Raw genomic sequence first — 23,047 nt, 5'->3', positions numbered from 1 at the left:
ATGCAGCGTAAGTATTTAAAGTAATTGCATTAGTCTCTTATTAAATGCTCTATACAAATTTTGCTTCTGATAAACCTTTATTCCCGTCTTGACTGTACATTGCTGTTTTACCGAATTAAAGTTCCAGCTGTAACACGTAGAATGAATTTTTAGTATTGTAATTCGTCTTCTGCAGTTAGCTTAGTATCCAGGGTGAATGTTGCGAGTAATTTTAAACTCAATTTTTAATGCGTGATGATATATACACGACAGGTGACTAGGATTCTGATCAGTATGAGATTATATTGGATGCAAAAAATAAGTCCCACGAGAGATGAGACACACATATTTCCGAAGATGCGGAAAATTTAGGTACTCACGCACAACAGAAATATTATTTAAAGGAAAGCCATATCAATAAGCCCTCTCTTCGAACTACGGAGGGAGAGGTGCGTGGAAAAATTTTGTTACAACAGACATCCACGTAATATCTACAGTGAAGAGGATGTAGAGGATAAGAATCTAGTAAATATAACTGAACTATATGAAATTTAGTCTCATTTTTCGCGAATTATTAGTATATTCGTTTTAGTGAATTGGGATGTTTAGTGAACGGGAATTAACGAGCTAGTTTTCGAATGAAAAAGATTGTGAGACAAAATGAAAACCAATTACGAAGTAGAAATTATTCGAATGGAACTGAAATGGATATATTTGTTGTACATGTACATACAAACCTTTGATTACAATTTCAGAAAAATGGATGATTTATTCAAGAGATAGCGCTTCACAAACTGGACAAATCAATAACGTGTTGGATCCCCTCTGGCCCTCATGTAAGCAATTCTTCGGCTTGGCATCGATTGACAGAGTTATTGGATGTTCTCCTGAAGCACAATGTGCCAGCATCTGTCCAACTGGCGCGTTAGATCATCAAAATCCCGATCCGAGTGGGGAGACCTGCCCCTAACCCTCCAGTCTGGGAGAGATCTGGCGACCTTGTTGGCCAAGATAAGGGTTCACAAGCAGTAGAAATTCTTTCCGTGTGCGAGCGGGCATTACTTTGCTGAAACGTAAGCCCAGGATAGATTGCTATTACCTGCAACAAAATGGGTCTAGAATGTCGTCGACATACCAGTAGGCTGAAGGATGCCGCGGCTGACAACCAAAGGGGTCCTACTGTGAAATGAAATGGTATCCCATACCATTAACCCTGGTTGTCAGACCGTATGGTGGGTAACAATGAGGTTGGTATCCCACCACTATTCAGGGCGTTTTTATACGTCTTCGCTGACCATAATTTGCTGATTATTGGGGCTCAGTTCGAAGCGGGACTCATCACTGAAGACAATTCCACTCTAGTAATGAGATTGTAGGTGGAAGGCGTGTCTGAAGACACCCCAGAGAGCGATGAGATACCAACCTGACTGTCGCCTGCAACAAAACGCTGCGCAGTATATCGTCGACATACCACTATGCTGCAAGGGTATCGCAGATGACAACGAAAGAGGTCGTGCTATGAAACGAAGTGGCACCCCGCACAACGACTCCTGACTCCTGGTTGTCAGGCCCTATAGCAGATGACATTCATGTTTGTATTTCACCGCTGTCCAGTGCGTCTCCAGAAAAGACTTCCACCTGGAATCTTATTGACTGGATTGGAACTGTCTTCAGTGATGAGTCCTGCCTCGAACTGAGCACTGATAACCAACGAAGACGTAACGAGGCGCCCTAGACAGTGGTGTTATACCCACCTCACTGTTGGCCGCCGTAATGCCTAAGAAGCAGGAGTAATGGTATGGAGAACCATTTAATTTCATAGTAAGACCTCTTTGGTTGTCCGCCGCGGCATCCTTACGGCACAGCCGTACGTTGACGATATTCTGTGCCCCGTTTTGTTACCGGTGATGGCAAGCCTTGCTGGGCTTACATTTCAAAAAGATGATACCTATTCACGGACGGTAAGAGTTTACACTGTCTTTGTGCTAAACCCTACCTTGGCTAGCAAGGTCGCCAGACCACTCCCCAATTGAGAACGTCTGGAGCATTATGGGCAGCACCCTCCAATCAGATTGGGATTTTCATGGTACAATACGTCAGTTGGACAGAATTTGGCGCAATATCTCTCGGGGGAACATTCAACAGCTCTACACTTAATGACATATGTCATGAGTGTACATCATAACAACCGATTCCCGTCCCATCAAGATGATTCCTTCGTGGTGCGTCGTTCCTTTCTTCTTTTTTAGAGATTGGATAATTAGAGTGTTTATCCCTACAAGGGTTAATTCAGCTATTAACGACCCATTGTGTGTTCCCGCTGCTCAGATTACTATTGGGCTTAATTACAGGCTCGAGTGGTTTCCTCGGCATTTTGCCTCAGTGCTGCCTGAATGTCAGCCGAGACAAGCGTTATGTACATTTTTTTGAATAGTCTGTATTATATAAAGTTTCTTCATTTTAAGCCGCATTTAAGTTGGATAATTGTTTTAGCCTGCTTATTCTTCTGTCTCTGGAAGCCCTGGGAGGGCTCACTCTGTGATAAGTTACCAGGACAATATGCGTGCCGTAGTTGGTCAGTTTCTAAAGAATCTAAACTAGAGTTTGGCCAAAACGTGGCTGAAGAAAGGAGAACTTCCACGCAAACTCAGTACTGTTGCTAACAGCTCTGAGGCAGAAAATAAAGTAATTTAACGTTAGGAAATGGGGTGCTGCTGACTGCTCAGGGAGCAAGGGGCGGGGGAGAGTATCGGGAGAGGGGAGAGGGACTTGGACGGTAGACGAAGGGTGGCAGTTGGCAAGTTGCAGGCTTGGGCAGGCGATTAGCTATCCGGTCAATACAAAGATAAAATACTCAATCATTTCATCTGTGTTAGGTTTTGTGGGATATAGTGATACATTCTAGCTCAGGGAGGAATGTGGCTGCAGAAGAGGGTTGAAAACTGGATATTGCCAAGTGGACGTCGGTCAGTGACGTTAAAATAGATACAAGTTAGTTTGCAGAACTATTTCCATTTGTGTGCTTCTTTCGTAGTCAGTTCTTTTGATTCTATTGCATTTATATGAATTACAGTGGTCAAGCTTGTCTCTCAATACTTGCCCTGTATTTCTCAGAAGACCCGCGTAGCTTCTAAACTGGTGAGAATCGTAAGAAATTAGTAGGTGCAATTCTTTTTTTTTTTTAATTTTATTACTTCAAACGTGGCAGACGACCATGGCAGACAATCAAGGGATAGAACCATAGTTAGATCGGTGTGGCGAACTGTTTCTCAAGGGAAGGGGGTATTGTTTAGAAATGATAAGAGGCGCAAAGGAAACAGCGTTACTGTTAATTTCTAGAATTTACTGAAAACAAAAAGTTGGTTAATTCATGGCTTTCGTTTAATTATTACCAAAATACTTTCAAAGTTAATAGATAAAATTGGTGATAGAGAGAATTGTGGTTTCGAAACACGAAAACTACAATCACATTCACGTTCATTATGTCAGCACATTGTAGACACATTAACAGGCAAATGCATTAATTTACTGAACATCTAAAAATACCAACGTACCTATGAAAAACAATATTGGTTCCCTTTTGGAATTTATTTGTGGACTCAAACGCTGCTCAACTCTTCACCAGCTCTCTTCACGTAAACTGGAAAGCATAGAGAGTACAATTAGAACTGACATGTAGTGATATATGCGCCGATAAATATGCAGTATTCTATCAGTATCGTGAAGAGCCACAATGAACTTCTGGTTAACAGACTCTTAGCACCACAGTGGTGTCTGGCCGACGGTTCAGAATATCTATCGACTGCAGCGCCTTCAGGGAGTCTTTTTATCTGATTCTGGCACTGCTTCTTGAATTGTAGACTACTGTCAAGAGCCACCAGGAGGTATTTAGGGCTAGAACTATGAATTTCATCAGTTCTCAGCCATGAAACGTTTAATCTGTGGTTGGTATGTTTGTTGCGAAGGTGACGAGGACCTGTTTTGCTTGGATATGATTTCAAGCGTCTGACTTCGTAATACTCTCTCAGGTCGTCAAGAGCAGCTGAAAGTTGTCACTCGACGTCTTCAATGACCTTGGCTCCGTCAAGATGGCCAGATCGTACACATAAATAAAAGAGCTGCAAGTCTTGTTACCTGTTCAGTACACTTAAACATGGTAGGCTGTAACGTGTGTGGTGTCACCGCCAGACACCACACTTGCTAGGTGGTAGCCTTTAAATCGGCCGCGATCCGTTAGTATACGTCGGACCCGCGTGTCGCCACTATCAGTGATCGCAGACCGAGCGCCGCCACACGGCAGGTCTAGAGAGACTTCCTAGCACTGGCCCCAGTTGTACAACCGACTTTGCTAGCGATGGTTCACTGATAAAATACGCTCTCATTTGCCGAGACGATAGTTAGCATAGCCTTCAGCTACGTCATTTGCTGCGACCTAGCAAGGCGCCAGTACCAGTTACTATTGATACTGTAAATAATGTACCGTCAAGAGCGACGTTCACCATTTATGGATTAAAGTTAAGTATTCCACCAGCTACGTCCGTTTTTTCTAAAGTCTAATTTCCCTGTCCTGTTCCAGACCTCACGCCAGCCTGCGTGAGCTAAAACGCGTGCCTTTCGGCTTCATCTTGTAACCCGGTGTTGGCTCTCCTGCCAACCCACAACAACGTGATTTTTACGTAATCGTGCGGTTAGCTAATTTGGACTATGTGTCATCGTCAAACACTTGTAAATGACAATGAAATGTAGTCAAAATCAGCTAATCGCACGATTAAATAAAAATTCACGTTACAGCCCACCTCGGACCAAGTTTTTATTTATTAAGGCTCCGAAGGCTGTGGATGTCCACAAATACAAAATCTCTTAGTGATTAAAATTCTTCTGGATATTATGCCGCGTCATTGCTAAAAACTAAGAACAATAATAAACTAAAACCGACGTTTCGGCCGAATTGCAAAGGCTTTCCTCAGGGCACGACTGGTATTGCATGGGGATAGGTGCTTCTATTTATTACTGACTATCGATGTCTAACGCCATTGCTGTAAAATGAAATGACAGGTTCCACCAAGGATGTAGTCAACAATCTTAACACTGCAGGTGTTTACGAACTACGGTGTGAGTGCGGAGCTGCCTACATAGGAGAAACAGGGAGACGTGTCAGCTTACGAGTAGCAGAACACGAACACTATGTACGATTACAACAACATAATAAATCGGCGATAGCGGAACACCACCGTGACTGTGGACAACCTATTAGGTTCCAGAAAGACCGAGTGCTGGAGAAAGAATCGTGGATGTGAGAACGCGAAATACGGGAGGCGATCGAAATTATTAAGCAGCCTGACAACATCAACAGACTGGCTGCCGGCTGCCGGCCAGCCCAGTCCAACGGGCCGTGAACGGTCGCGGGGCAGAAGCGACACGGGACACGGACGTATCTGTACAATCAGCTGTAGAGCAACTGTCACCCCACATCCTCGCACATCAGGAGGAAAACTTGCCGACCAGAAGCCGAACGCTGATTGGCGGACAGCTACCAATCGTTGACGACATGGACATCCACGAATAGCCTCTTTCTTTCCATCTTCCCTTACGTCTTGACTATCCAATCATATTAGAGGGCCAATTAAAAGTTTTACAACAGTGACGTCAGACATCGATAATCTGTAATAAATAGAAGCACCTATCCCCATGCAAAACCAGTCGTGCCCTGAGGAAGGCCGTTGCAATTCGGCCGAAACGTCGGTTTTAGTTCATTATTGTTGTTAGTTTTTAGCAATGACGCTGCATAATACCCAGAAGAATTTTAATTACTATGACACCGGCCGCGGAAGCCTACGTTCTTATAACAAAATCTCTTGTTACATAGTTGGTCGCTGGCATACAAGTTAAATAGTGCGGAAGCGAGATCGCTACCTTTTTATTCAGTCAACATGTTCTGTTATTTTCAAACCTAACAAAGGATCTTCTGTTGCTAAGCAGCTGTGCTGCGATCTTCATAAAACCTTAATTTTCTGCAGTGTTGTCGAACTGCAGTGTCATTATCGCTGCGATGTCGACGTATGTGCACCGAAACGATTTGTGACGCTGCGAGCTGGCTGTGAGTGCTCTGCGCCTGTTATTCGCTCGTGTGGCCGGTATTACAATTTGTCAAAGATTTGATCAAAGATGTGATCAAATACTCAGTCAAATATATTTGACAAAGATCTTTGACGTAGTGCTATTAGGGGTATTACACTGTCATCATATTTTTCGTCAAAGTTCAAGATGGCTCACAACAACAGCTTATTAACCACAGCAGTTGCAAGTACCACAATTGTACTGTGTACACATGCGGAAGAGAAGTGGGGAAAAAAAAGGAAACATACCTGGGTGAAGCCGTGGGTTTTAAGACGACGCGATAAAGCATTCAACAAAATTTGTTACGTGAGCTTGTAGTGGAGGACGTTAAGTCATACATCAATTACTTAAGAATGGATGAGCATACAATTCTGTATGTGCTCAGTGAAATGTATCCTCATACTACAAAGCACAATATTCACTTAAGAACTGCTACATCTGCAGAAGACAGGCTCACTGTAATACTCCGATTCCTTGCTACAGGAAAGGGTTAGGTTAGGTTACGTTGTATTCACGGTGCCTCACGTTGTAAAGGGCCTCATTAGCTTCATACATCTCTATTAATTTTGTAGTTGTTGGCACACACCAATTGTATTGATTGGCGACTCCATGGAGTGTTCTGTGCACCACGACCAGATAATCGATATGATTGGAAGGAGAAACAGCATTGGTCGTATTTTTTTGTTTTATTATCCGCAAAATCGATTTTCGGTCACTTACTGACCATCCTCTGTGCTGTAATATACAATTAAATTTGGTAGGCACTGGTGTCAAGAAGCTTTGAGCGATCACATGGATAACAAAACAAAAAAAAAAAAAAAAAAATACGACCAATGCTGTTTCTCCTTCCAATTATACACAACAATTGTATTTACCGGCAATGTTTCTAAAAACACACAGACGACAGAACGCTGCAGCGATGCTAGCGCTCCATGTGGTAACACGTCACATTGCAGTGAACAGAAGACAAGCGACTTGTTTGATCAAATCTACAGCGAGGCCCTAGATTTGATCAAATATTGGACGACATTTGACAAAGTTCCCTATTACACCATCAAATATCTTTGACAAAGAAATTTGATAGTGTAATACCGGCCTATCCATCGCGTCTAAAGTGACCTGACAACGTAGCCGCGAACCGATGTGGACTCTGACCCTCCTCTGCCTGCAGATGAGGAATTAGGGAAACTGAGCGAGCGGCTGCGCCCCACCTCCGTCAGCATCCTGCGGCCGGCCGGAGGCGCCAAACTGAGCTGATGGCCGGCGGTGCCGGAACGCGAAGCGGCGCTCCTGGCGTGCCGACGGAGCGGCCCGCGGAATGCGAACGGGGCGCCCCTGGCGGCGGCGCGCCGAACCGGATCAGACGGGCCGACGCGACGGCCGCGGTCGCGGCCGAGCCGGGTTGGGTAGGGAGGGGCACGGCATGGCGGGGCGAGCCGCGGCGACGCGACGCCCGAATTGCTGCGCGTCCGCAGCGCGCGTTCCGCGAATACTTGTAGCGACTCCCCGGTGCAAGTCGGCGCTGCAGTGAAGACGCATTCTTCCGCCCAGCGCGCTTCTGGAGGCGGCTGCGGACAAAGTTTCCGATTGGCTCGCACAGACATTCAGTGGTTACAACAGTTGGCACAATAGTGGGCACAATTCCATCGTGTGCCTAGCATCGCGTAACAGGGCACCACGTAGCAAAAGTAAGGGTAGTAACCACACCTGATATAAGGTTAATCCCCAGGAGACATCACGCTAATTGCGTGTTGTTTTTTATCTTTTGCTGTTATTTTATACCGCACGCCCCTTATGGGCAGGGAGTGGGCCGTCGGTGGTACAACATCCCGTTCTCCAGCCAAGAGCATTCATAAAGGTACAACAAAGATGGTGGAAAAAAATATCAAGGAGAGACAACTAAAAATATATACCATTTAAAAAACACAACTGCGATGATGTGAAATTCTCCCATGAAAAAGCACTGGAGGACTGCACTTTCTCTTAAGACCTAGTGGACCTGCAGTGGGTGAGAAGCGTTATGGAAGGAGAGGATATGTTTCAGAGAGGTTGAGAGGTGTTGATAACGAGATTGGGGTCTCGTACGCGGGGAAACTATGGAGCTTATAGGTAAGAGGTGTAGTGGATAGTAGGAATACAGACGGTGGGACGAATAGAGGTGAAAAGGAATAATGGTGTGTGGGGAAGGTGGTGGTACTAAAGGAAAGGGATAATGGATGGGTGGAAAGGAAAAAGGAGAGAGGAATTCTGATGTAACTGTCAATGTCAATGAAATTCACCAGCAGCTGTGTAACTTAAGATGTTATTTTATTTTGAAGGCTACCAGTTTCAGCATTTCATTATGCCATCTTCAGGCCCCATATGCACCTCTCCAAACGAATGAAAATGTGATATGGGGCCATAAATCACTGGATGTCATGAATTCAATCTTTACGCTATTGCTTCATTCGAAGACTTGATGGCAACTCAATTCTGATGACGTTGGAGTTGAGTAGGTAGGGAAGGGTTAAAGTTGGTACGTGGGATACATAGCAAGGCAGATCTCATTGTATGGGAGAGGGAGTTGATTGAAATTGCGTTGAGATAGGATGTGGAGCGTGTATAGCTTTAGGGATAGAGGGATGTGTTTGCGAAGGCTCGGCAGCATACCAGGGTTAGTGAGCACAGGCGAGACAAAGGGGTCATTGGAATCTTGTTTGTGGACAGTATAGGTGATACGTAAGTGTTCGATGTGAGTGAAGACGGCAGGGAAGTTGAAGAGATGGTTTAGGATCCATCTGGGGCATGGAAAACGGATGAGGAAAGCGAGACAGAGCGCTTGGCGTTCGAGGATCTGGAGGGAATCACGGAACTTAGCTGGGACGGATATCAACGAAACATTCGAACAGCGGAGGATGCGTCGGATCAGGGTTTTGTAGGTGAGGGATGTGATAACCAACTTCACAAAGTTAGTGGTTTTGTAACTGTGTGTAACGCCGCCTCTAGCTTAAATAGTAGCCTCTACTCGGCGACAAAGACAGTAGATAAGTTTCTCTAGACATTTCGCAGCCAACTGAAGGGACGCTTTGATGATTAAATAGCCCAGATCCAACAAATTACGTGGATGTTCATTGATATGAGAGGTGTTCAATAAACAATGTAACACGTTTCTTCTCGGACACTTCTGGATTAAAAAATGCAGGATTTGTTGTGGGACTTCGTGGAATATTCCAGCTTCAGCACCTATAGTTTTATGAAGCTTCGATAGGCAGCGGCTCTATGCGTGCTCTTAAGACTGGCATCTGCAACGGGTGTGTGTTCCTAGCAGATAGCTGTTAGTACACGGCAGAGAACAAAAGCACAGTGAGTCGTTGGACTAGGCGTCTGCTACCGTCGCTAAAAGATTCGCGCAAACCTGCCCGATCTCGCGACTCCTGCAATGTTGAAACGTGCGGACACTCTCATTCGAGGTGATCGATGGATGAAAGCAAACACCTCGCTGAACAACAGGCTGTCCCTGTTGGTAGCAGTGACAAATTCGTCCGGCGGTTGAGGTAATCAAAGGTGGTCCCTGCTGGGTTCTTCGCTACCTGACAAAAGACCAAAAGAACAACGAAGGACCATCTGTATGGAATTGTTTGCGCGTTACGAGCCTCTGCACCAGAGTGGGATTCATAAAACTTCAATGGAATGTTCTTCTTCCCGGATCTCGCAACATCCGACTTCCATCTGCTTGATCCAATGAAAGATGGTGGGATGGTTATTGATGCAGCAAGACGTTGGTTTCCGACACTGACCAGTGGAGTGGTACCATGCGGACATACAAGCCCTACCTGTAAGATGGCGTAAGGCGGTTGCATTGAACGGAGATACTCGTCCCACTGACGGTGATGAAAATCCACATAAAAACTCAGCATCTTCCCGATTATTCTGTGTACCTGTTCTGTCCTTCCGTTGTAGCCAAAAGAGTGGAGAATGATACGGTGTGTTGGAATCCTGAGTAAAACCGACGTGCTTTCAGAAAGAAAGTGTCTTGCATTACTTATTAAACACCCCTCGTACAATTCACAGGCTGTTCAGGATAATTGCACATATTTTCTATGTGATTTATATCGTTTGACTTAGTGTGTTAGCCGAGGTACGATAAAATCCCCTCGCATTCCTCAAACGGGGATCACACGCGTGAAACCAAATGAACATGGCTGTTGTGATCTTGAAAGACGGGAGTGTGCGCAGCATATCTAAGGAGCTTGTATGAAAGAAAGAATATGACATAAAAATTCTGGCTCATGTTCACGTTAATGTGAGTGAGTGGGTGCGTCATGATAAGAAAATCTTCCGTATCTCTGGTGACAGCTAGAAACTCCATAAGCGTATGGATTAACCGCCTCGGGCCATCGGTAAAAATGGCGCTTTGTATCTTTTCGAAAGAGGAAAAATCATGATTTTTCGGACCATACTATGCGGTTCCAGTCACCGGCTGTCCCGTTTCTTTGTTATTTGGCCTCATTAAAGACATACAGCTTCATGAGCAACTGAAAGCTACAGACTTTTTACGAGGTACGTTTTTCCATGCAGTTCCCTTCGCAATGATTGCTTGAAACCTTGTTTAAAAGCATCTTGAAAGGTGGCTACACCGAGTCACAGCGCCAGAGATAGCGCCAAAGATTATTATTCCGCCGCCTCCACTGGCAGTAGTAGTTCAGAGGATGTCGAGAGCAGTCGATGTTCTGTTGGGCGAGAGAGTAGGCGATCTGAGTGTTGACTGAAATGTTGTACTGTTCGGTTGGTGTAATGTATAGATGGAAGAAGATGCAATTGTCAGAATATATTTGAGAAAGGAGATGGGCTTTTGATTTATGATGATGGTGTAATCGAATATTTTCGTCAATATATAATGAAGTAAAAAGGTATTACAGTTTTCTTTCATAACAATCCCTCTAGCTCACAGGTACATCTGGCTCGTGTTCATTTATTAGACTTGTAATTCTGGTTTCTATGTGCAATCTGCGAACGGCTGAAAGCAAGGGGAAACTACAGCCGTAATTTTTCCCGAGGATATGCAGCTTTACTGTATGATTAAATGATGATGGCGTCCTCTTGGGTAAAATATTTCGGAGGTAAAATAGTCCCCCATTCGGATCTCCGGGCGGGGACTACTCAAGAGGACGTCGTTATCAGGAGAAAGAAACCTGACATTCTACGGATCGGAGCGTGGAATGTCAGATCCCTTAATCGGGCAGGTAGGTTAGAAAATTTAAAAAGGGAAATGGATAGGTTAAAGTTAGATATAGTGGGAATTAGTGAAGTTCGGTGGCAGGAGGAACAAGACTTTTGGTCAGGTGATTACAGGGTTATAAATACAAAATCAAATAAGGGTAATGCAGGAGTAGGTTTAATAATGAATAAAAAAAATAGGAGTGCGGGTTAGCTACTACAAACAGCATAGTGAACGCATTATTGTGGCCAAGATAAACACAAAGCTCATGCCTACTACAGTAGTACAAGTTTATATGCCAACTAGCTCTGCAGATAATGAAGAAATTGATGAAATGTATGACGAGATAAAAGAAATTATTCAGGTAGTGAAGGGAGAGGAAAATTTAATAGTCATGGGTGACTGGAATTCGTCAGTAGGAAAAGGGGGAGAAGGAAACATAGTAGGTGAATATGGATTGGGGGGAAGAAATGAAAGAGGAAGCCGCCTTGTAGAATTTTGCACAGATCATAACTTGGTTCAAGAATCATGAAAGAAGGTTGTATACCTGGAAGAATCCTGGAGACACTAAAAGGTTCACATAGATTACATAATGGTAAGACAGAGATTTAGGAACCAGGTTTTAAATTGTAAGACATTTCCAGGGGCAGATGTGGATTCTGACCACAATCTATTGGTTATGAACTGCAGATTGAAACTGAAGAAACTGCAAAAAGGCGGGAATTTAAGGAGATGGGACTTGGATAAATTGAAAGATCCAGAGGTTGTAGAGAGTTTCAGGGAGAGCATAAGGGAACAATTGACAGGAATGGGGGGAAGAAATACAGTAGAAGAAGAATGGGTAGCTCTGAGGGATGAAGTAGTGAAGGCAGCAGAGGATCAAGTAGGTAAAAAGACGAGGGCTAATAGATATCGATGGGTAACAGAAGAAATATTGAATTTAATTGATGAAAGGAGAAAATATAAAAATGCAGTAAATGAAGCAGGCAAAAAAGAATACAAACGTCTCAAAAATGAGATTGACAGGATGTGCAAAATGGCTAAGCAGGGATGGCTAGAGTACAAATGTAAGGATGTAGAGGCTTGTCTCACTAGGGGTAAGATAGATACTGCCTACAGGAAAATTAAAGAGGCCTTTGGAGAGAAGAGAACCACTTGTATGAATATCAAGAGCTCAGATGGCAACCCAGTTCTAAGCAAAGATAGGAAGGCAGAAAGGTGGAAGGAGTTTATAGAGGGTTTATACAAGGGCGATGTACTTGAGGACAATATTATGGAAATGGAAGAGGATGTAGATGAAGATGAAATGGGAGATAAGATACTGCGTGAAGAGTTTGACACAGCACTGAAAGACCTGAGTCGAAACAAGGCCCCGGGAGTAGACAACATTCCATTAGAACTACTGATGGCCTTGGGAGAGCCAGTCATAACAAAACTCTACCACCTGGTGAGCAAGATGTATGAGACAGGCGAAATACCCACAGACTACAAGAAGAATATAATAATTCCAATCCCAAAGAAAGCAGGTGTTGACAGATGTGAAAATTACCGAACTATCAGTTTAATAAGTCACAGCTGCAAAATACTAACGCGAATTCTTTACAGACGAATGGAAAAACTGGTAGAAGCGGACCTCAGGGAGGATCGGTTTGGATTCCGTAGAAATGTTGGAACACGTGAGGCAATACTAACCTTACGACTTAACTTAGAAGAAAGATTAAGAAAAGGCAAACCTACGTTTCTAGCATTTGCAGACTCAGAGAAAGCTTTTGACAACGTTAACTGGAATACTCTCTTTCAAATTCTAAAGGTGGCAGGAGTAAAATACAGGGAGCGAAAGGCTATTTACAATTAGTACAGAAACCAGATGGCAGTTATAAGAGTCGAGTGGCATGAAAGGGAAGCAGTGGTTGGGAAAGGAGTGAGACAGGGTTGTAGCCTCTCCCCGATGTTATTCAATCTGTATATTGAGCAAGCAGTAAAGGAAACAAAAGAAAAATTGGGAGTAGGTATTGAAATTCATGGAGAAGAAGTAAAAACTTTGAGATTCGCCGATGACATTGTAATTCTGTCAGAGACAGCAAAGGACTTGGAAGAGCAGTTGAACGGAATGGACAGTGTCTTGAAAGGAGGATATAAGATGAACATCAACAAAAGCAAAACGAGGATAGTGGAATGTATTCAAATTAAATCGGGTGATGCTGAGGGGATTAGATTAGGAAATGAGACACTTAAAGTAGTAAAGAAGTTTTGCTATTTAGGGAGTAAAATGACTGATGATGGTCGAAGTAGAGAGGATATAAAATGTAGACTGGCAATGGTAAGGAAATCGTTTCTGAAGAAGAGAAATTTGTTGACATCGAGTATAGATTTAAGTGTCAGGAAGTCGTTTCTGAAAGTATTTGTATGGAGCGTAGCCATGTATGGAAGTGAAACATGGACGATAACCAGTTTGGACAAGCGGAGAATAGAAGCTTTCGAAATGTGGTGCTACAGAAGAATGCTGAAGATAAGGTGGGTACATCACGTAACTAATGAGGAGGTATTGAATAGGATTGGGGAGAAGAGAAGTTTGTGGCACAACTTGATTAGAAGAAGGGATCGGTTGGTAGGACATGTTTTGAGACATCAAGGGATCACAAATTTAGCATTGGACGGCAGCGTGGGGGGTAAAAATCGTAGAGGGAGACCAAGAGATCAATACACTAAGCAGATTCAGAAGGATGTAGGTTGCAGTAGGTACTGGGAGATGAAGAAGCTTGCACAGGATAGAGTAGCATGGAGAGCTGCATCAAACCAGTCTCAGGACTGAAGACCACAACAAGAACAAACAACATGTGCAATAATAATATTCCTGGTTTTCCAATTAGTTCATTGTAAATGGTTTTTAAAATATTTTGTCGTATTGAGAAAGAACCGAGACAGATACGTGTACGTTGGGTCACACTACCACACACAGAACAGTTACACTTGTGCTTTGTTGTTTCGTAGCTTTTATAGTTGCAGGGGACTTAATAATTCAATTGTGTTAATGGAAATTCCTTATCATTCTTTATTTTTATTTTATGCAGTCAGATTGCGTGCTAATAATAGTCAGGGCCAACCGATTACGAAACTTCGTAACCGGTCACACAGCTAGTAAAATTATTGTATTTATTCATTAATATTAGTCTTTTCCTTTTAATTAAGCCCCCATGCAATCTGCATTCACTGGCAGAAGCAATTCTTGTCGCGTTTGGAAGCGATTATCATTGAAAAAGCGTAACACTCATCTCCGGCCACTTTCGGTTAGGATATTCTTACGATCACTATTCTTACATCGTATTACGTAGTTGCGGCTGGTGCACTATTCCTTGTACACAAGCTGTACAATTCATACTGAACACCATGAAAAGGGATGTGTAGATTCATTGTGTGACTATGGAGAGGTCTAAAAACGATAGCTCATTCTGCCATCTTTCATATCTCCACATCGACCAACGTTACTAAGGTGCTTACATATGTGGCGGCTTCTTTTATGAAACTGCAGTTTTGAATTTTTGTTTTATACGTAATTCAAGATTGCATAAAATCCTGAGTGCTCCTGCCACGCTTAAGAGTAAGTTCGTTTTATCATTTTGTTCGTGTGACGCTTCACAATAAGGGGCGTAGAATAAAAATCCCTGGATAATTCAAGTAACCAGTATATCAATCGTAAGTGGAACACATGATTTGGCATTGGACTGTATTAAAATTGTTCCACCGCTCCGAGGGCAACTAACAAGCTATTGAACAGGCAATGTTAAAACAAAGAGTAAATATTTTGACTTTAGACAGCGATTTAACAACAGCTCACCATGCAAAGCTATTGAAAATAAGCAACCAATGATTGATATACATTCATTCTGTAAATTAAGCCATTGTTCACTAAATTAAAAACATAACAAATTCTCCCAATACACAGGATAATTAAGCTCTTGCTACTTGAGAGAGCCTCCGTGGAAAACGACTGACGTTTGGACAATGAAACTACGTGGGAACATTTGTAAAGACACGTGGAAGAGAAATGATGAATAAATCACTGAAAGAAACACATTTTCATTTGAGCATGTGAGGGTAACATCTGTTAATAGCGTGCCACGATTACGTTCCAGGTTACAAACGTTGCTCTATTTGACGGTCATCTCGACGACCTCACGTGGACGTGTCGCTATGGTGTGTAATTTTAACTCTATTAGTGCTACGGATGTTGTACTTTTACGTTTTATTAATTTGACAACCCATCTGAGAGCATTCTGTTTTATAAATGACAAACCATGTGGAGTTTTTTAGTGTATTAACACTTTGTTCTCAAAATATCGCTGACACATATAAGTGAACATAAACGCAAAGTGTAAAGCCACTGTGAAATGACAGCACGATTTTATCGAAACTAGTAATTGGAATAAAGGTGTTAAAATCAAGCGGTCTTGGCCTTCACAAAAAAAAAGTCGTTCAGTCGAGAATCATCACTATACAACTACTATTACGGTCTCGTATTTGTCTCGTCTTTTTTTAAATTCCAGTGCGGGTTGTGAACGCCGTACCTCCACCACTTAGAGATCAGCTTCCACAGTAGGCTACTAATTCCTTGAAACGCGAAGCCGGGTAGCGGCTCGGACGATCTTTGCAGTGAACACGTAACAAATGTTTTCAAAGTTATTGATAAAAGGATTATTCCTACTTTCGGACTTTCTCCTATTACTGAGCAACAGTTTGAGAACCATTATCAGAGAGTTTACATTTGGACCCGCCAGGGTAGCCGAGAGCTCCAAGCCGCGGCGCAGCTGTGTGACTGGGATTTCTTACTGCGAGCTTGCCCTCTACATCTTACCGTTGTTGAACAAGATTATTTGCTGGCACGGTAGCTCAGCGTGTTCGGTCAGAGAGCCGGTTGGCCTCTGTAATAAAAAAAAAAACTGAGTGGAAAGATCAACCACCGAACTTGAACAGGATGTCTTGCGACGTCCGCAATGACCAAACACAACGATCAATAACGAACAAAAGAAAAAAGAGCGCTAACCCTCTGCTTCCTGGACTCGGGTAGGCGCGCCTGTCCCGGATCGAATCCGCCCGGCGGATTGACGACGAGGACCGGTTTGCCGGCCAGCGTGGATGTCGTTTTTAGGTGGTTTTCCACATCCCGCTAGGTGAATACCAGGCTGGTCCCCACGTTCCGCCTCAGTTACATGCGTTGCAGACATTTGAAACACGTTCGCACTATTTCCCGATTTACACTAGATGCAGACAGCTGGGGTACATTGTTTCCATCCCTGGGGGTACGGGGTGGCGGCAGGAAGGGCATCTGACCACCCCTAAAACTAACCTTGCCAAATCCGTTGTAACCACGCCGACCCTGCGATCGCTGCGGGACTATGGCGTAAGCGAAGGCAAGACAGAAGAAAGGAATCAGAGGGTTTACATTTCAAAATAATACTTTTGCGGGAATTAAAAATTCTTGTAATACGACTGTTACACATGCAACCACTGGCACAAACACAACACTTTACTGCCATATTGTTGAGGGTGTGGACAAAAATATGGGAACAACAGACATAACACACTGCCATGGCTAATATGGTGTAGGAAAACCGTTGGCATTCAAAACAGCTCCCAGTCGTCTCAGAATTGATAAATACAGGACCTGTTTGGTTTTCATGAGAATCTTGTACTATTATTCTTCCTACAAAATAGTGGCAAGTTCATTTAACAATGACGGAGGGGGATAATGATAAAGCACGCTTTACTCCAAAGTAGACTACAGCAGCACAGTTATATTCACATCTGGTACTGCGGTGGGCAGGTGATATGCGACAGTTTAGCCTCGACCTCACAGAACCAGTTCCCGACGACGTCAGCTGTGTGATCGGGGGCCCTGTCGTCTCAGAACACAGCATCACCACTGGGGAACAAACCTCGTACCATGGGATGGACCTGACTTGCTAAAACCGTCAGTAACCATTAGCACTGATATGACCTTGCAGAATAATCATGGACCGCTTAGAATACCACGACATGGCTGCCCAAATCATCACCGTACCGCCACCATGAGATGTGAACTTTGCCAGTAGTTGGAAACGGTGTGAAGCAAGACTCTTTTTTCCAGATGAAATATTTTTCATTACTCCATAGTGCAGGTTGTAACGAATATGCAAGAAATTTGCAGAAGCAGCGGATAAGTCCAAGTCCAACCTGCATAACAGTCTGTGTGTGATGTAGGAGTGTCAGTTTCACTGTCATTTAAGCCCACAACAGATCGTCATATGAAAAACTTAAAAATAACATTTGGATAAGCTATCTGACTACGTATTTGAATATTAAAAACTACGGGAACAAATGTACCTGTGACAATGAATACCTAAGCAATCTGACTGCGTGTTTGAACAAGAATTTTCAGGTGATACAGAATCAGACTTGTGCAACCGAATTTACTGGACTAGAGTACATGACATGTTGTGGTGTGTCAGTGTCTCTGTGTTGGCATTAAGTTTTGCACTCAACTCTTCAGATGGCTTCCTTTTTCCATGTGGTTTACAGCAACGCGAAGCAGGAGCGGCTAAAGCTCATTGTTACTAAGAAAGAATTTAATAAAAAGGAATTTGCTTGGGCCCTGTTAACTGGCTCAAATGGCTCTGAGCACTATGCGACTTAACTTCTGAGGTCATCATTCGCCAAGAACTTAGAACTAATTAAACCTAACTAACCTAAGGACATCACACACATCCATGCCTGAGGCAGGATTCGAACCTGCTACGGTAGCGGTCGCTCGGCTCCAGACTGTAGCGCCTAGAACCGCACGGCCACTCCGGTCGGACCCTGTTAACTACTAAATAACTTTTGAGAAGGAATTTCATTAATTAAGTCTATTTAAAACTTCACAATCATAATGAACAATTATTAATAATGACAATGACAAATGATGTATATGTCAATAATGGCTGAGTGCCATATTAACAAACCATAACAATTTAAAAATTCCATTAATATTTAGTAACCACAGCATATTATTTAGATGTGGAGAGTAATTATTATTATTTGGAGGATAAGTAGGCTTCTGTCACTGACAAGTGAAACATGGGATTATTGCAAACTCGGACTAACAATCACGAACCTAACCCTGCAATTGCTTTAGCGCTATGTTTGCGAATTTTATCTAGAATTCCTTCTTCAAGTGTTGTTGAGCCATCTAAACCTCTCCTGGCTACATAAATTAAATCAGGCCTTGAATGTGGTTGGATCCTGCCAACACCGACGTGAGGGCAGCGTGACAAGTCTTCTGTCTCCAGCTCTCGACCGACGCTACTACTTCCACTCTCACAGCAGAGTTGCCGTAGCATAATATGCAAAGTCGCTAACCGCAGTTAAAAAATCCGCTAGATACGTAAAATAACGGTCACTAAAAATCCGCTAGATGTCGCTAAACTTTCTTAAGGGCAAAGATATGTCGGTGGCCGGGGGGAATTATTATATTTATTTTCAGCTCTTGGGTATTGCCAGACAATAATGAAATACAACGCCTACAACATATTTTTAATGGTCCTATTTTGCTTTTATTCCAGCGGTATTTTGGAAACTTGGTATGAAACACTACAAATCACATTAATTTATTGATAAATGGTACTGAAAGTTTATTATTTTCAACAACAAAATTAGTCTAACGTATGCACAGTTTGAAAAATCTTAAAAAAATTAAATTCGTAAACGAAGCCATTAAATGTTCGACTCAGTTGAAATTATTCGTGTCTCAAGCTTCCGATCTGAAAAGACAAAATTCTGTAGTTGTAACTATGTACATAAGATTATTAATAAAATAAAATACATACACTGTGACATTTTAAACGTGTTACACTGAAAGCCCAAATAATGTAGCTACTCATAACTCCAACTTTTATTATGAGACAAACCCTGAAATCGCGGAAAAAATCAGCTGTTTCACATAAAATGACCAAGGCCACTCAAAAAATATGTGGAATAGCTAATTTTTTGCGAATTCACGGCTGGTCCCATAGCAGAAGTTGTTCGCAATGATGAGTAACTTCGATTCGACTTTTGATGCAACATGTCACGATGTATACATTACGCTGCACTTTCATGAAAGAAAATATAATTATTCACAGTAAATGATGACAGCCAAAACACCGTGAAGAACGTTTCGGCAGGGTATCCCATTTCCTTTACAACATTAGTTAATGACGTGTCTTTTGATTGTTTCAAAGTTCCTTCCTCACTCAACAGTGTCATTTTTCTAAAGCTTTCTAGTTGGCTGGAAGTCTTTTTTGGATTCCTTTTCCTAACTTTACATTAAAATCAATACACCGTTTTTTTTATTCCTACAATACTAACATCATGATTTGCTGGAAGCTTCTGAACATGTGACTCAAAAAGATATCCGAGGTAGGGGACGGGATTAAGGTGACCTCTTATTTTGAGATCTGTGTAGTCTTGGTCGGTTGTTGCTGCCGTCGGCAACAAAATTCTTTGGGAGACTGAACGTAGCAAAGCCATCAAACAACTTACCAGTTTTACGGGGTTTGCTTTCTCACTCTCAAATATTTTGATTGTCTGTTGCACCTCACTAAGAATAATTTTCAAAAAGTACGTATAGAGTCGATTCTGTTCATCTGAGTACATATTACAAAGCATCTCCGCTGTGTAACATCGATCTTTAGTAGGCTTAAAATGCAATTTTAATTCTACATCTACATCTACATTGATACTCCGCAAGCCACCCAACGGTGTGTGGCGGAGGGCACTTTACGTGCCACTGTCATTACCTCCCTTTCCTGTTCCAGTCGCGTATGGTTCGCGGGAAGAACGACTGTCTGAAAGCCTCCGTGCGCGCTCTAATCTCTCTAATTTTACATTCGTGATCTCCTCGGGAAGTATAAGTAGGGGGAAGCAATATATTCGATACCTCATCCAGAAACGCACCCTCTCGAAACCTGGCGAGCAAGCTACACCGCGATGCAGAGCGCCTCTCTTGCAGAGTCTGCCACTTGAGCTTATTAAACATCTCCGTAACGCTATCACGGTTACCAAATAACCTAGTGACGAAACGCGCCGCTCTTCTTTGGATCTTCTCTATTTCCTCCGTCAACCCGGTCTGGTACGGATCCCACACTGATGAGCAATACTCAAGTATAGGTCGAACGAGTGTTTTGTAAGCCACCTCCTTTGTTGATGGACTACATTTTCTAAGCACTCTCCCAATGAATCTCAACCTGGTACCCGCCTTACCAACAATTAGTTTTATATGATCATTCCACTTCAAATCGTTCCGTATGCATACTCCCAGATATTTTACAGAAGTAACCGCTACCAGTGTTTGTTCCGCTATCATATATTCATACAATAAAGGATCCTTCTTTCTATGTATTCGCAATACATTACATTTGTCTATGTTAAGGGTCAGTTGCCACTCCCTGCACCAAGTGCCTATCCGCTGCAGATCTTCCTGTATTTCGCTACAATTTTCTAATGCAGCAACTTCTCTGTATACTACAGCATCATCCGCGAAAAGCCGCATGGAACTTCCGACACTATCTACTAAGTCATTTATATATATTGTGAAAAGCAATGGTCCCATAACACTCCCCTGTGGTACGCCAGAGGTTACTTTAACGTCTGTAGACGTCTCTCCATTGATAACAACATGCTGTGTTCTGTTTGCTAAAAACTCTTCAATCCAGCCACACAGCTGGTCTGATATTCCGTAGGCTCTTACTTTGTTTATCAGGCGACAGTGCGGAACTGTATCGAACGCCTTCCGGAAGTCAAGAAAAATAGCATCTACCTGGGAGCCTGTATCTAATATTTTCTGGGTCTCATGAACAAATAAGGCGAGTTGGGTCTCAAACGATCGCTGTTTCCGGAATCCATGTTGATTCCTACATAGTAGATTCTGGGTTTCCAGAAATGACATGATACGCGAGCAAAAAACATGTTCTAAAATTCTACAAGAGATCGACGTAAGAGATATAGGTCTATAGTTTTGCGCATCTGCTCGACGACCCTTCTTGAAGACTGGGACTATCTGTGCTCTTTTCCAATCATTTGGAACCCTCCGTTCCTCTAGAGACTTGCGGTACACGGCTGTTAGAAGGGGGGCAATGGGATAAAATTCTTACTATAGCCGGTTCGATAGATAGCCATCGTGTGTCACACGCTTTCGGTATTTTTAACGGTGCATCACCGCAATTAATTAGGTGAAAAATATTTTTATACTCAATTTGGCGCTTTAACGAGCGTGAGGACCAGGTGTAGGTGTCACGGACCAGAAACTCAATGTTTCGTGGCAAAGTGATTTCTGATGCGTGCGTTACTGCCAACTGTAATGAGTGACATACACAAGGTATGAAAATGAGATGTGGAAGATTGTGTTGCGTTTTCAGAATTGTATACAAGCTGTGGCTGGAACCAGTCATAACAGCTGCATTATCGGTTCCTATTGCAATAAATTTTTTTAGTTTGAGGCCCTCAGCTTTTAAACACTGTAAAAGTGGCGATACCATTCGAACGGTATCAAAACTCTCCAGGGGCTGCAAAGCTAAAAACGCAGACGCTACTTTTTTTATTTAAACTGAAATATCTTACGTCGATCCCGATACATTTCCTGATGCTGACATCTGTTGATTCATCTAATAATAAACTATATTTTTGGTCACCTATGTCACTTAAAAGTTCGTTTTTGAAATGAGGTGCTTGAATATAATTTATTAGCTCCGTACATTTGGTTCTATGTAATTTCATGTCGTTTGTTGATTTCGAATCCTTAAAGAATTTTTTACATACGTCAGTCAAATGATCTATGTTGGAAATTAAGCTATGTTCAGCAATGTAGAACGCTAACGTACACTCAGGTCTTGCACATGAATTAGATGTTTTAACTGGTACTGCAGAAAATTTCAGTTGCTTATTTTGAGAAATTAGTTCATATTTTGCTCTATGTTTTTTCGTTTCCAAATGCATTTTCAAATCGTTAATTTTTGCATACATTTCGGACTGACAATAGCTACAATAGGCTTTAGTTGAGTTACCTGGCACAGGCTTCAACAAATGTTTGAACTCCATGCCGTTTTCCCACTCTTTTCTATAACTCTGGTTGTAGACCTTTCTTTTAGGCGGCGGTTCCATGATTTTTTTTTATAACTGCGTTAATTCCACACAACTACTATCGTTACACAATCAAAACCGACAATTTGTAAACAACTGCAAGAACTAACGACACCGGAACACATCGATATAACTAAAATGAATATGACATTCCAGACAGTCCAGTTCCTATACAGTATTCTTGTTCTCACTCACTGTTGAGTCACGAAGCTCCTACAGTTTTTCTGCAGGTTCGCTACTGCAGTGCCGCCAAGCGGCTGTTCTGTATAAACGCTGCGAAACGATTGTGTGTTTTGTTAATGAAGTGTAAAAGCACATTCAAAATAAAAATGCGGTCGTATTTCGGACTTATTATGGCACTATAAATTGCAGCAGCTTTCAAAACTATCATTTTTACGATTTCCAAAGAATGCTGTGAGGAATGTGAATAATTATTATAGGTATTTTAAAAAATGTCCATTTCGACGTATTTACGCTTTTAGGCTTGCGAGAAAATATCTACATTTTCTATTCATTCGTTTGGAATCAGAACTTTGACACTTAAGAAGACTGGCAAAAATCTCTTTATCATCATTTCATGATGTTACTACTGTGTAAATGGCTGACGTTCCTCGGATACAAATA

The sequence above is a fragment of the Schistocerca piceifrons genome, chromosome 6 (assembly GCF_021461385.2).
Source record: "Schistocerca piceifrons isolate TAMUIC-IGC-003096 chromosome 6, iqSchPice1.1, whole genome shotgun sequence".
NCBI classification, from domain to species: Eukaryota; Metazoa; Arthropoda; class Insecta; order Orthoptera; family Acrididae; genus Schistocerca; species Schistocerca piceifrons.
The sequence above is the reverse complement of the archived record's forward strand: the minus strand, read 5'-3'. Positions refer to the sequence as shown.